The sequence below is a fragment of the Crinia signifera genome, chromosome 1 (genome assembly GCF_055691185.1).
Source record: "Crinia signifera chromosome 1, ASM5569118v1, whole genome shotgun sequence".
NCBI classification, from domain to species: Eukaryota; Metazoa; Chordata; class Amphibia; order Anura; family Myobatrachidae; genus Crinia; species Crinia signifera.
In genome coordinates, this window is record NC_139217.1 from 273,536,430 (window position 1) to 273,549,032 (window position 12,603).

Below are 12,603 nucleotides of genomic sequence, written 5' to 3' on the forward strand. Positions count from 1 at the left end.
ACTAAAGTCTGTGTGTCTGTGTGTCTGTGTGTTCATACTTCTACTACACACCTTTCTGTGATACTACTGGTGAACTCAGGTGAAGCAATCTTGAAATGCCTGCCAGTGCCAATGCCTCTGCTCTGCTTAGTCTGCTGTTGATGTGTAGTCACCAGACCTCCCTCAGGGCTTCCAGATTCAGAAGAATCTAGATCTGCACGTGACACAGCAGCAGCAGCAGCACAAGCAGCCAATTAGAAGAAAATATCTCAGCTGCCAAAGGGGGCAGTGCTGAGCTCAAGCAATGCAATGTGCATTGTATTGTATGTAATGCTAAGCGAAACCGATCCGGATCACCATTTTGGGATCGGCGGCTCGCTCGTTCTTTTGATGGATCCGTTCAAAAGAACCGGATCGTTCGCGAACCTCACATCTCTACCTATATGTGCTGTTTTCAATTGAGGTAATGTTCAAAAGGACAGTCTTTTTTTAGGGTCTCCCATCAATCCCACGATGGGAATCAAGCTCAAATGTGACTGCGTATTGCCCTGTAGAGTGGTGTCAGCTGAATAACATCCTTAACTGGTCCTCCAATAATACCTGGTTTGGGTATCTCAGTGGAAGGATCCGCTTCGGTGTATCATTAGTAGCCATGGGTGTTCACCCCATCATCCATGGCTACTAATCATTCGTACCAATTCGCTCAAAGTCATGTCCGGAACACAGTGATCTGCAAATTTACTATCTGCTTAATTCGTACGAATTTACGTTTTATGACTGGCAACTTCATACGAATGGGGCTATATGAATGAATACATCATCGATAGAACTCGGACTTAATTCACCATATGGTTCAATGATATTGGCAAATTTACTATTGATTCATATTTCACATCTCCTATGTATTTTGCTCTAGTATGGAAATACGAATTTCAACCAGAATGTTTTGTGCAACTAATAGCAAATCATTCAACAGCCAAGTGTGTGCCATTAAGCACACACACAAGCACACTTGTCTGCAATTTAGCTACCATAGTTTTATGCAGCACAATATCCTGGTACTTGAGGCCGTGGGATACTGTACCTGGTAGACTGCCAGCAGCACAGAAGAAGACTGCATGGTCAGCAAACTGAACATGATCAGCAGGCTGTGCAGGTACCGCAGAGGCTTTGTATCCCTCATTTTATTTAGAAAGTGTTGTAACTTCAATGCAATGCCAAATGATGAGGTCATACCGGTGTTCCAGATCAATCATGATAGCATACTCCATTTGTATGACCTCATCAGACTGGAGCTACAACCTGGGACAGGACACTCATGCACTGTCTCAGGCCTGCACAAACTCCTGGCTGTGTTGCACTTTCTGTCTACAGGTAGTTTTCAACATGTCACTGGCAGAGGCATGGACATTTGACACCAAATTAATGCCAGAGGGGTGGCTTCTGGGTAAGTTACTGCATCACTGCCACAATCATGTCTAGACAGAATCCATTATGATGCATAATTGATAAAACCTTATGAAGGTTCATCTGAATGTTTTTCAGGTGATGCTGGGTATCCATATTTGCCTTGGCTCTTTACGCCACTGTTGCTGCCCGATTCAGATGCTGAACACAATTATCAGCATGCACAGGAGGCTACTCGATCAGTGATAGAAAGATGTTTTGACATTCTAAAATCTTGCTTCTGCTGTCTGGATAAGTCAGGAGGCCTTTTGTTGTAAAGCAGCACCAAGGTGGCTACAATTGTGTTCTGCTGCTGTTTTCTGCATAACATACTGTATGTGTGCAACACAATCTGCCTCATGATGAGGATGGAGAAGACCGTGAGCAAGCAGACAAATTAGGTGTCTGGTGACAATTGGGTACTAAACAAGGGAGGAATGTAAGGCAGTGAGTCATAGACCAGCACTTCAGTGGTGAGTTGTTGGTACCAAATGTGTCTTCATCCTCATTTCCCAAAAGTACCTTCTACAACAGTGTTAGCTGATGTATGCTAAGATTGGACTGGACCTATAATGTTGTGTATGAAACATATGAAAATAAGGTTTTCCTTGAATTTGTCACCAGGCTTGGTACTGGTATAACAGTCCTGGTTGTGTTTTCGCTTGTATCTGTACTAGATTATGTATGACATTTGTAGTTCAGACATCAAAATCAAAGTACAATTGTGTAGACCAGTGGTGTCAAACTCATGGCCCTACAGCTGTTGTGGAATGATTTCTTCCCTATACGCAAGCTGTGAATGGATAGTTATGCAAAACGTCCATTGCATGTGTGTGGGGAGATTTAGCTTTGCATGTCAATCAGAATAAGGCCCCAACTTTTGTGTAAATTGCTCCAGCCAATCTGGAGTTATACGGTCAGCTGAAATACTCTGTGCTGCTGACTCACCCGTGTGGGGGGGGGGGGGGGGTTGTTACCCCCACAGTATTTGTTCAAAGATTGTAATTGATATGTGTACCAAGTTTTGTGTAAATTGCAGTCATTTCGGAATTATACTGGAACATACTTATGAGCATACAGCAAAAAAAAATAAAAAAAATTTTAATTAAGAAAAATTTACCTGGATTTTTTTTAGTTACCTTGGCTGTGTTTTAATAGTAGTAGTAGTACGTTTATTTATAAGGCGCTGCAAAGTGTCCGCAGCGCCGTACATAGCAAAAAAAAATTAAAATTACAAGGTAACGTACAGGGTGTGTTGAAAGATACAGTATAAATAGGGGTATAGCTGGTAGAACTAAAATCAGCATCAGTTCAGAAGTAGGTGTCAAAATTGTTAAGGAGACTGAAGATGAAGTAGAGGAAGGGAAGAACAGGACAGGAGCACAGGTGAGGTAATGAGGTAGGGTGAGTACGTGAGGAAGGAGGGCCCTGCTCATAAGAGTTAACATACTAAAAATAGGTGGGTGGACGAACGAAATACAGTAGGATAAGTAATATGATCTTCCCTTGTAAACTGTGGCTTTGTATAGAAAGACAGAAGAAGTTAGCACTCAAAGGGATAATACCCGTTTGAATGAAGGCACACATTTAATCTAAGTAGCAAACTTTACTTATTATACTGTACCTTTAGTACCATATCCATAATGTAAAATACATTTTCTAAAACTCAATTTATTTTCTTTTGAACACAAACATAGAGCCATAAGATGTGCAAGTGGTTATTTTTAGGCCCCTCTGCCCCATGCTGGAGCACTGTTTTGCTGCTGATCTCTTCTTGGCCTTGTCAACCTCCAAGGGAGAGAGTGCACAGGGATACTTAAGCCCCGTACACACGGGGGGAGATATATTGCTCAGCAATATATTGCTAAGCAATATATTGCCCAGTGTCTCCTTTGTATCAGCGACCAGAGATGGTGTTGCACGCCGCTGCCCGGGTTGTAGTGCACCCGGACGGACGGCGGATGCTGCATACAGGGACGTGGCCAGGGACGTTGCCGGGCAGTGTCCAAAGCCTCTCTCTGACTCAGGGCGTCTCGAGCTTCCGCCAGATGACGCGCGCGCCTGACGTCAGTCAGGCGGCGCGAAATTCAAATAAAAAGCCGGCGTCTGCTGGGCACAGACGCCGGTTATAGCTGTAAGCTTAGTGAGCCACAAGCTTTCTGCCCAGCTAAGCAGATCACTCTGCACTCCGGTCTCCTGGGCTTACTAGCCCACAGTCCTCGTCCAGTTCCTTGTTCTTCCGGGGGCTGCTTCCCCCAGCCTTCCGTGGAGTGTCCTGTTCTGTATCCTGCCTGCAGCCAGAAGACCTGCTTCAGCCTGAGCCTGCGCTTGGCCCACTATTTCCATCTTTTCGTGGGTCACGTAAGTGCTCCAGTGGAGCCTCGGTCTTTACTCTTCATCTCCAGTGGCCCGCCGTGGCCGTGCCCCTCCGTGGGTTCATTCTCTTTCCCTTCCATCCATCTCCAGTGGCCCACCGTGGTCGTGCCCTTCTGTGGGTACATTCTTGTTATCATCTTTTATTGTATCCTTTTTGTTCCCTGGTTCTTTCTCATTTGTCTTTTACTAGTATCTTTCAAGCAGGGAGTGTCCTCTATTTCCATCCTAGTTTTGAGGAGTCGCCGTACCTGGGGAGTAGCCTGCTGGGGACTCCTCTTCCCATTTACTTGTGCCTGCGACTTGGTCGCATCCCAGTTTGGCCTGGTGCCGGCAGTCAGGGGTCAAACTCCCAGCTAGGCCCAGTAGTTAGCGGTCCTCTTGTGTACCCTTTGGCGATCGTTTACCCCTTGTCAATTCATAAGACCTGGGCCTAACTCGCTCCTTCGGACGCGGCGGCCACAGGTGAAGCCTAGCTCTGCAGGGGTTTACCATCTGCCTCAGGGACTCAAAAGAGTTAGAGTAGCATCCGCTGTGGCCGTCCTAACCGGCGGTCCCGGCTACGGGCTCACGCCTGACCACCTGTCTACATCTGCAGGAAGAAGCCCGTTAGGCGAAACACGTGTCCAACTGCAAGTTCCAGCCTCCCACTCCTCCGGCCACCAAGCAAGCACATCAGCGGCAGCCCTTGGCTCCTATATGCCTCTATCTACACGCTCACCAGCGAGCTCCGGCGCAGCCAAGCAGCAAGTCTGACGGCAACAGGTCCTCACCTCCGGCGCCGTCACTTAGCGGTCAGCGGGTCACCAATCCGTATGTGAAACCTCAGTACGGGACTCCTACTCGATCCACGTCAGCCGCTAACCTAGGCAGCGGCAACAGGTTAGAGAGACGCTCCCCCACTGCAGTCAGCAGCGGGGTAGCTGTCTCGCTACACAGAGTGATCTCCGCACTTACGTATTGTTTCTTATTTCATGCAACAATCTATCCATGCACCTTCTAAAGTACAGCTACTGAGTGTCTGATCATCATTGGTAACTAAATCTGCTACTATACAGTGTATAAAGTTACCCTGAACAGTGCAATTATCACCTCTCAACATCCTCAATCGCATGGTGTGTGGCATTATCTTAATTGGTGCAATTATCGCATTTGACTATATACCCGAAATAATTCTTTAATCACTGCAGTCACTGCAGTCAGCAGCGGGGTAGCTGTCTTGCTACACAGAGCGATCTCCGCACATATGTATTTTTTCCTATTAATGCAACAATCTATCCATGCACCTTCTAAAGTACTGCTACTGAGTGTTTGATCATCATTGGTAACTATATCTTCAAATCTGCTACTATACAGTGTATAACGTTACCCTGAACAGTGCAATTATCACCTCTAAACATCCTTAATCGCATGGTGTGTAGCATTATCCTAATTGGTGCAATTATCGCATTTGACTATATACCCTAAATAATTCTTTAAAAAATAAATTCTTTAAAAAATTCCCAAATTCCTGCTACCAGCAAGCAGCCAACTGCTACCTCTTTTTTGATCATCTTTGATCATTTTTCCCCACCTAATTAATACACCTACAGGAAAAACAGAGTTATTTTAGGATCACTTTTAGTGTTCCAGTGCCCAATTACCCAGGGACCTTCAAATCCCTCAAATCAATATTTTTCCACATATATACAATTCATTTGCATAAAATTCACCTGTTGCGCCTGGTGAAGTGATCCCCTCTTGCAGCCCTACAGGCCATATTTGATGGGACACTGAACCCTAAGATTTTGCCACCATACCCCACTGGTCTGCCCAAACCCTCTCCGAACTTGGAAGCCAAGCAGTGGAGGGCCAGGTCAGTACCCAGGTGGGAGACCCCCGGGGAAGCCCAGGTGTGGCAACATCAAAATTAGGGTTAAGGGCCGCTGTATCAAATAAAATACCTGCAACAATGACTGCCGGAGTGAGTGTTTTATTAAAAATTAGAATTTCATACTGAGGCTGTGTAACTTTCTTCTCTCCTCATATTACCAATTTAGGTACATTACCTGACGCTATTAAGCATTAATTGTTATACATTTGAGGAGAACCTAATCATTTCACTGCCTACTATCATTGGTAACTGTACCTCTGATAAAAACAGTGCTTAAATGACATATTAAAGGTGTGACCAATCTGCGAATTCTCCTTGAACTAAACTAGTACAAGGATCACACTACATTTTAATATCTTTAATTTAAATTAATCCTTTGTGCCACCATATTTTAAATTAAGTCTAAAATAAAAGTTATGTATTAATTATCTAACTTAATCATTTAAAAAAGAGTGCGCCCAAAAAGCGTTTTTCTTTCTTTCTTTGTCGGTTTTCTCTTCCTGACAAACCAAAACCCAGTGTCTAACCACCTGTCTACATCCGCCAACCGTTGCTCCTTGTGCCACAGTAGGCATCGTAACAGATGGTCGCTGATGAAAAGGAACCTCTGCTGGCGGTGCCGCAGGGGTAATTAGCTGGTCGCAGGTGCAAGCTCCAGCGACCAGCGATTAGAAAGGGGCTGAAAACGGGAGCGCGCACCCGGCGATTTATCACGGGGCACACTCCCAATCAATGGCAATATGGTCGCCAGCAACCATATTTCCAGCGATTTCAGCCCCTATCGCCCCTGTGTGTACACAGCATCATTGTTGGGGATCTGGTTGACGATTGGGACCCAGCAGAGGCACAGCTTTTCACTTTGTGAGTCAATGTTCAGCTCCCTAGTTGCACTGTTGTGACTCTGCATCAATCATAGGATTGTTGTTTGGTTGCTCACCAATGACTCCAACCGATTTTGAAATTGTATGGTAATATTCCTGTTTTCCAGGGGGTGGTTATCGATGTTCCACACATGTGTATCTAGTCAATTTGTTGCCCAGTAAATCCTGTAGGAAAGTTGTGCCAAAGTTTGGGGGTTAGCGGTCTGCGCATTCATCAGTGCCTGTGCTGCTGCCTGTTGTGACAGCAAATTGGTGAGTAATTCTGCCCCAACACCATGATCTGTGGGCTCAGAACTGAACTGTGGTGTTGGGGTAGGCAGGGGAGGAGGTGTTGATGGAGGTGGAGGCACTGTAGTTAGGTTTAGAATAAACCTCTCCTCCTCTTGCCCCGGCTGAAGCAGCTCACCTGCTGACCTTACAGTAGTTTCTGTAAATAAGTTATAATTTATTTAGAGTCCAAACATACCTATGGTCCAAATAGAGTCTTTCTTCGTTTAAAAATGAATGCTCAGGAGAAAATATGGCTTTTAAAATATGTATGGGGGCTATTGTTGATATGGGCAACCAATATCAACAATGCTTGAGATTGATTCAAATCTCAAGCAATTTTTGCTTGAGATTGATTCAAATCTCAAGCAATTTTACTTTCGAGAGCCATCATGATTTTTAAAAGCCACATAAAGGACATCTATTAAAAGGTTCAAAGCAATGTGTAACTTTTTGAATTTATTTTTATTTGACATTCTATAATCAACAACTAAATGCCAATATTGTGAAGGTCACGCTGAATGGACGAGTATCTCTTAACTACATACTGTAGATGCTTTTTCAAGCAGTAAGTATTCCACATCACGTGTACTTATTTTTTAAAGTGTAAAAGTATTTCAGAAATCATATTTTTACAATTTTAATGTAGAAGTTACCGTTCAAACAAACATGTTGATTTCTTTTAGTTTGGATGGGCCTTTACAAATTGATTTTTTTTCCACTTTTATTTTAAGGATTAATCCATGTGTTTACCTTGCAAATTTAAGTTTAGTTTCCATGGTTTCAAATTTTACATAAAAATTGTATTTAAAAGAAAACATAGCAAGATCAAGACATACTGACCTTGATTTTAAAAGTGTTTTTTGGGGAATAAAAGAGCTCCAAAAGTATAAAATAATATTAAAACATGTTTGTGTATGCGTTGTGTAATATGTTGTGCTGTGTATTTGTTTTGTAGGGATAACAACTCACCTTACTGTTGTGAAGATGGCGCTTCGGTTGCTCAGGTGGAAAATCCTGCACCGAAGAAAGCCTTCTACGTAGCGTACACTATGTTGTGAAGGGTCTAAAAAATATATAGACACAATAAGCAAAACAAAACCCAAAAATATGTGTTTATTCACAATTGCAAATAACATTTACATGACCCTTCGTCATCTTCTGGACTGTTGAATTCACATACATAATGTATATCTGCAATTTAAATGTTAACCCCTTCCCGACATTGCCTTTTTTGTTAACTTTTTTATTTTTTTTCCTCCTCGCGTTCAAATAAGCGTAACTTTTTTAATTTTCCGGCTATATAGACACATGAGGGCTTTTTTTTTGCGGGACAAGTTGTACTTTTTAATGGTACCATTTACTATACCGTATAATATTCTGGGGAATCAGGAAATAATTCAATGTGGGGTAAAAAGAAAAAAAAACGCAATTCCACAATTTTGCGCTGGTTACGGTTTTTTTTGGAGTTCATAGTTCGTTTAAAATGATGGGTTATCTTTATTCTATGGGTCGTTACGATTCCGGTGATACCAAACTTAAATAGTTTTCGATACGTTTTACCACTAAAAAAAAAATAGAAAATTTTACGGTTTTTCTAATTTGCGTCGCGTCGCCATGTTCTGCGGCTTATAACTTTTTTATTTTTCCACCTACGGACCTGGGTGAGGGCTCATTTTTTGCGGGCTGAAGTGTACTTTTTAATTAATACCATTATGGGATATGGGCGACTTTCTGATCTCTTTTAGTTATTTTTTTTTGGGTAGGCGATGCGACCAAAAAACATAGTTTTGGCGTTGGGAACTTTTTTCCGTTTACGCCTTTAACCGTGCGGGATAACTAATGTTATATTTTAATAGATCGGACTTATAGGAACGCAGCGATACCAAATATGTTTATTTTTTTTATTTTTTATTTATTTTTATTTGTGAAATGGGGAAAGGGGGGTGATTTGAACTTTTAATATTTTTTTATTTATTTTTTATTTTTAAACTTTATTTTTTTTTTTTTACTTTTACTACAAGGCCCCCTAGTGTACTTGACCACTAGGGGGCGCGATCGCCTGTACTAGGTTCAGCCATAGAGCTCTATGGCTGAACATAGTGATTTTCAGCACTTCCTATTACATCCTGCCTCAGGCAGGATGTAATAGGAATGCTGACACGGCCAGCACAGGGGTCTACATTAGACCCCTGGCTACCATGGCAACCGATCGGCACCCTCCGATCTCGCCGCGGGGGGCCGCGATCGGCGCCGGAGGGGGGCGCCCCCCCTCCGATCAGCTATTTAAGCACTGCGGGCGCTTTGCCCGCGGTGCTTAAAGGGTTAAACGGCCACGAGCGGCGAACTCGCCGCTCGTGGCCGTGAGAGCAGGTGCCTGGCTGTAATATACAGCCATTACCTGCTCTCTTTCAAGCCAGCTCACTCCGTGAGCTGGCTTGATTCCCCCGCAACCGACATATGACGTAAATGTACGTCATATGTCGGGAAGGGGTTAATAAATGGTTATTGTGGCCACTTTGTTAACAATGGTTTTTCCATGCCTACATGTATAATGTTTAGGACATGTGATCATTGTTTAGACATTATTAATAAACCAAAAAAAAAAACTATTTGGTTTCTTAAAATGCACACTATTTAAATATTTTTTTTTTTATTTAGGCAGATTATGGGCAGTACGGATGGTGCAATGGTTAGCATTACTGCCTCACAGCGCTGAGTTTGTATATTCTCCCTGTACTTGCATGGGTTTCCTCCGGGTACTCCGGTTTCCTCCCACAATCCAAAAATATACTGGTAGGCTAATTGGCTCCTAATAAATTAACCCTAGAATGTCTGCGTGTGCGTGTATATGTTTGGTAGGGAATATAGATTGTAAACTCCACTGGGTCAGGGACTGATGTGAATGGTCAAATATCCTCTGTAAAGCACTGCGGAATATGTGTGCGCTATATAAGAAACTGTTAATAAAATAAATAAATAATAATCCTAAAAATAAAAGCAAATTTCAAGCACCAAAACCAACATTATGAAAGTGACACAACAAGTACATAAGAGATGCCCAGTTTAAATACCAAGGCAAACAACTGAATTTGTGACAAAAAGTAAAGACATACAGTATATGAATAACAGTTAAATTAATGAACAGCGTAAAAACATTACATTTACATTTGTGTTTGTACAATAATCACCTGGCTGGGGGCATCAGAGTCCATGACACCAGCAGGGCACACAACCTCAAGGGGGATGAGTATTTGTATGGGCTCCTCATATTTGTAGAAGGTAGCTATATATATGGCGGACACCTCCAGTCCCCCATGCAGATTTGGCCTCCCGCACCATCTTGGCCTTTGCCAAATACTTAATGTCATAAAATCTTTTATGACACATAAAAGTCCTGCACATAGGCAAATCTGCATTGACAGCTGTCACTTTGCTTTTCCACAGTGCCATTTTCCTATGGGCTGGCAATTTCACAGGCTGACAGCCAAAGAGCTGCAGTTGATGCTTCATGAGCTCCGTGACCAGGGTCAAGTTTTCTGTGTGCATGAATTACCCCTGGTCCTGAGCCGCCCATGAGAGGGACCAACAGTCTCTTCGGGAGATGATACTGTCTCCTCAAACTGCAGCTCACCCTCTCCAGCCTGACTGCTCTCACTGCCAGACATGGCCCACACCACCTTTAACACAGAAAAATAAACCACAATCAAAAAACACATTCCGCGCTTAACTCCACACACACACACACACACTATACACTGACAGAGAGCACAAAAATACACATGGAATAAAACTAAGTTTACCAGAAGACAGTAAAACACAGGGCAAAACTCACTCACTATACAAACAAACAGAAATTACAGAATCAACTCACCAAACTCCAAATCCACTCCAGCACCTCACAACTTCTCTCAATCCACACCTAACTAAACCCACAAGGAGTAAACCGATCACAAAACCAAAGTCCAAATGGTCAGGCATTGTAGGAGTTTCAAACCATCATGTATGATTTAGCACAAGGTGTCCGATGTCAAATACGTACGTAGCTACAAATCCGAAGACAAATAAACAAGCCATTACATGAATGTCTATAAATTTAAGTGGCATCGGAAAACATAAATGGCGTCAAATTGGCAGCATAGTTAATGTTGCATTTTCATTCTGACAAAACAATGACCAAAAAGGGCAAAGTATTTCAATGCCATTCAAACATAAACCTGTATAACATCAAATTAAAAATTTCACCTTACTAAATGTTGGCCTATGACTGCTGCATGAATAAGATCTTTGTTGCAGAATAGGAAAAGGCTACTGTATTTGTAGTAAATGGACTTCATTCACAGAACGGGAAGGTTACAAGTAGAGTACCCCAGGGATCTGTGCTTTTTATTATCTTTGTTGGTTACATTGAACAAAGTATTGAAGGAAAACTATGCCTTTTTTTTTGCAATCGGCACGAAAATATGCAACAGGTTATCAAACCAGAAGGGTCTAGCTAGACCAAATGGGCAAGAATATGTAAATTACAGTTTAATGTAAAAAAGGCAAAATAATACACTTGGGTCTCAAAACCCAAAGCCTAAATAAAGTATTAATGGCACTTTAATACTAATGAAGAGGAAAGGGATCTAGGAGTCACTATTTCAGATAACATGAAGGCAAGTAAGCAATTTAACAAAGCAATGAAGATGGCAAGTCAGATGTTTGGTTGCATAGGGTGAGGAATCAGCAGGAGAAACAAAGAAGTAAAAATGCCACTGTATAGGTCATTGGTATGGCCTTATTTGGAATACTATGTTCAGTTCTAGATGCCATATATCCAGATGGATATTAATATACTGTACAGCAGGGGTGGCCGGACTTTTGTAACCCGGGATCTACTTTTTGTACACTTACGTACCCGTGATCTACTGGCATTTCCCCATGTGCAAAAAAAATATTCCATTCCCAGTGCCCCTTACACATTATGCCACAGGGAATATGCCAAAATTCGCATTAGGAGACACGGTGCGAGTCAAAATTCACATCAGGGCACAGAGTATGAGCCAAAATAAACAATAAGACACAGGTTTTGAGCCAAAATTCACATTAGGACACACGGTAGGAGCCAACATTCATATTTTGCCACACGGTATAAGCCAAAATTCACATTGGGAGACAGAGTATGAGCCAAAATTCACATTTTGCCACACGGTACAAGCCAAAATTCACTTTAGAGCACATGGACATATAAAAAATATAAACAACATTTTTAATATGCTGCTATACATGTCCTGACGACGGGGTTCAGTCCCCGAAACATTGATCTGACCTTTACGAAGTTACGAAGTTACACCTGCATTTACAGTCTACGAGTGCCCATGCTTCTTCTTTACACACACACACACACACACACACACACACATATATATATATATATATATATATATATACAGAAAAAACCACCAATAGGTGGTAAAGAACACTCGCCACACAAACAACCGAAAATGCTCCTGGTTGTTTTTTATATGAAAAAAGCAAAAAAACTTTTTATAATATATATAAAAAAAAACCTGTATCACAGTTCCGTTTTCTCCGACGTTTCGGTCATCCTCAGTGACCTTTGTCAAGGAACAAGTCAGGGTCAGCAATGTTCTGGTGGTCTCAAAAGACAACAGGATCAATATCCAGATGAGGGGAAGCCACAGACCACAGACCCCCGTGTCCGGCTATTTATACCCATTAACACTAGTGTTTTGGCGCCATTGCGCCTCTCGTTCCGGGCCTTGGAACGCAAGCCTCAGC

General features: G+C 42.3%; 1 pseudogene; it reads left to right on the forward strand.

The window, feature by feature from the left end:
- The first annotated feature begins 5,583 nt into the window (after positions 1 to 5,583).
- LOC146039580 (5S ribosomal RNA) lies at positions 5,584 to 5,702 on the forward strand (annotated as a pseudogene).
- Positions 5,703 to 12,603: the final 6,901 nt, after the last annotated feature.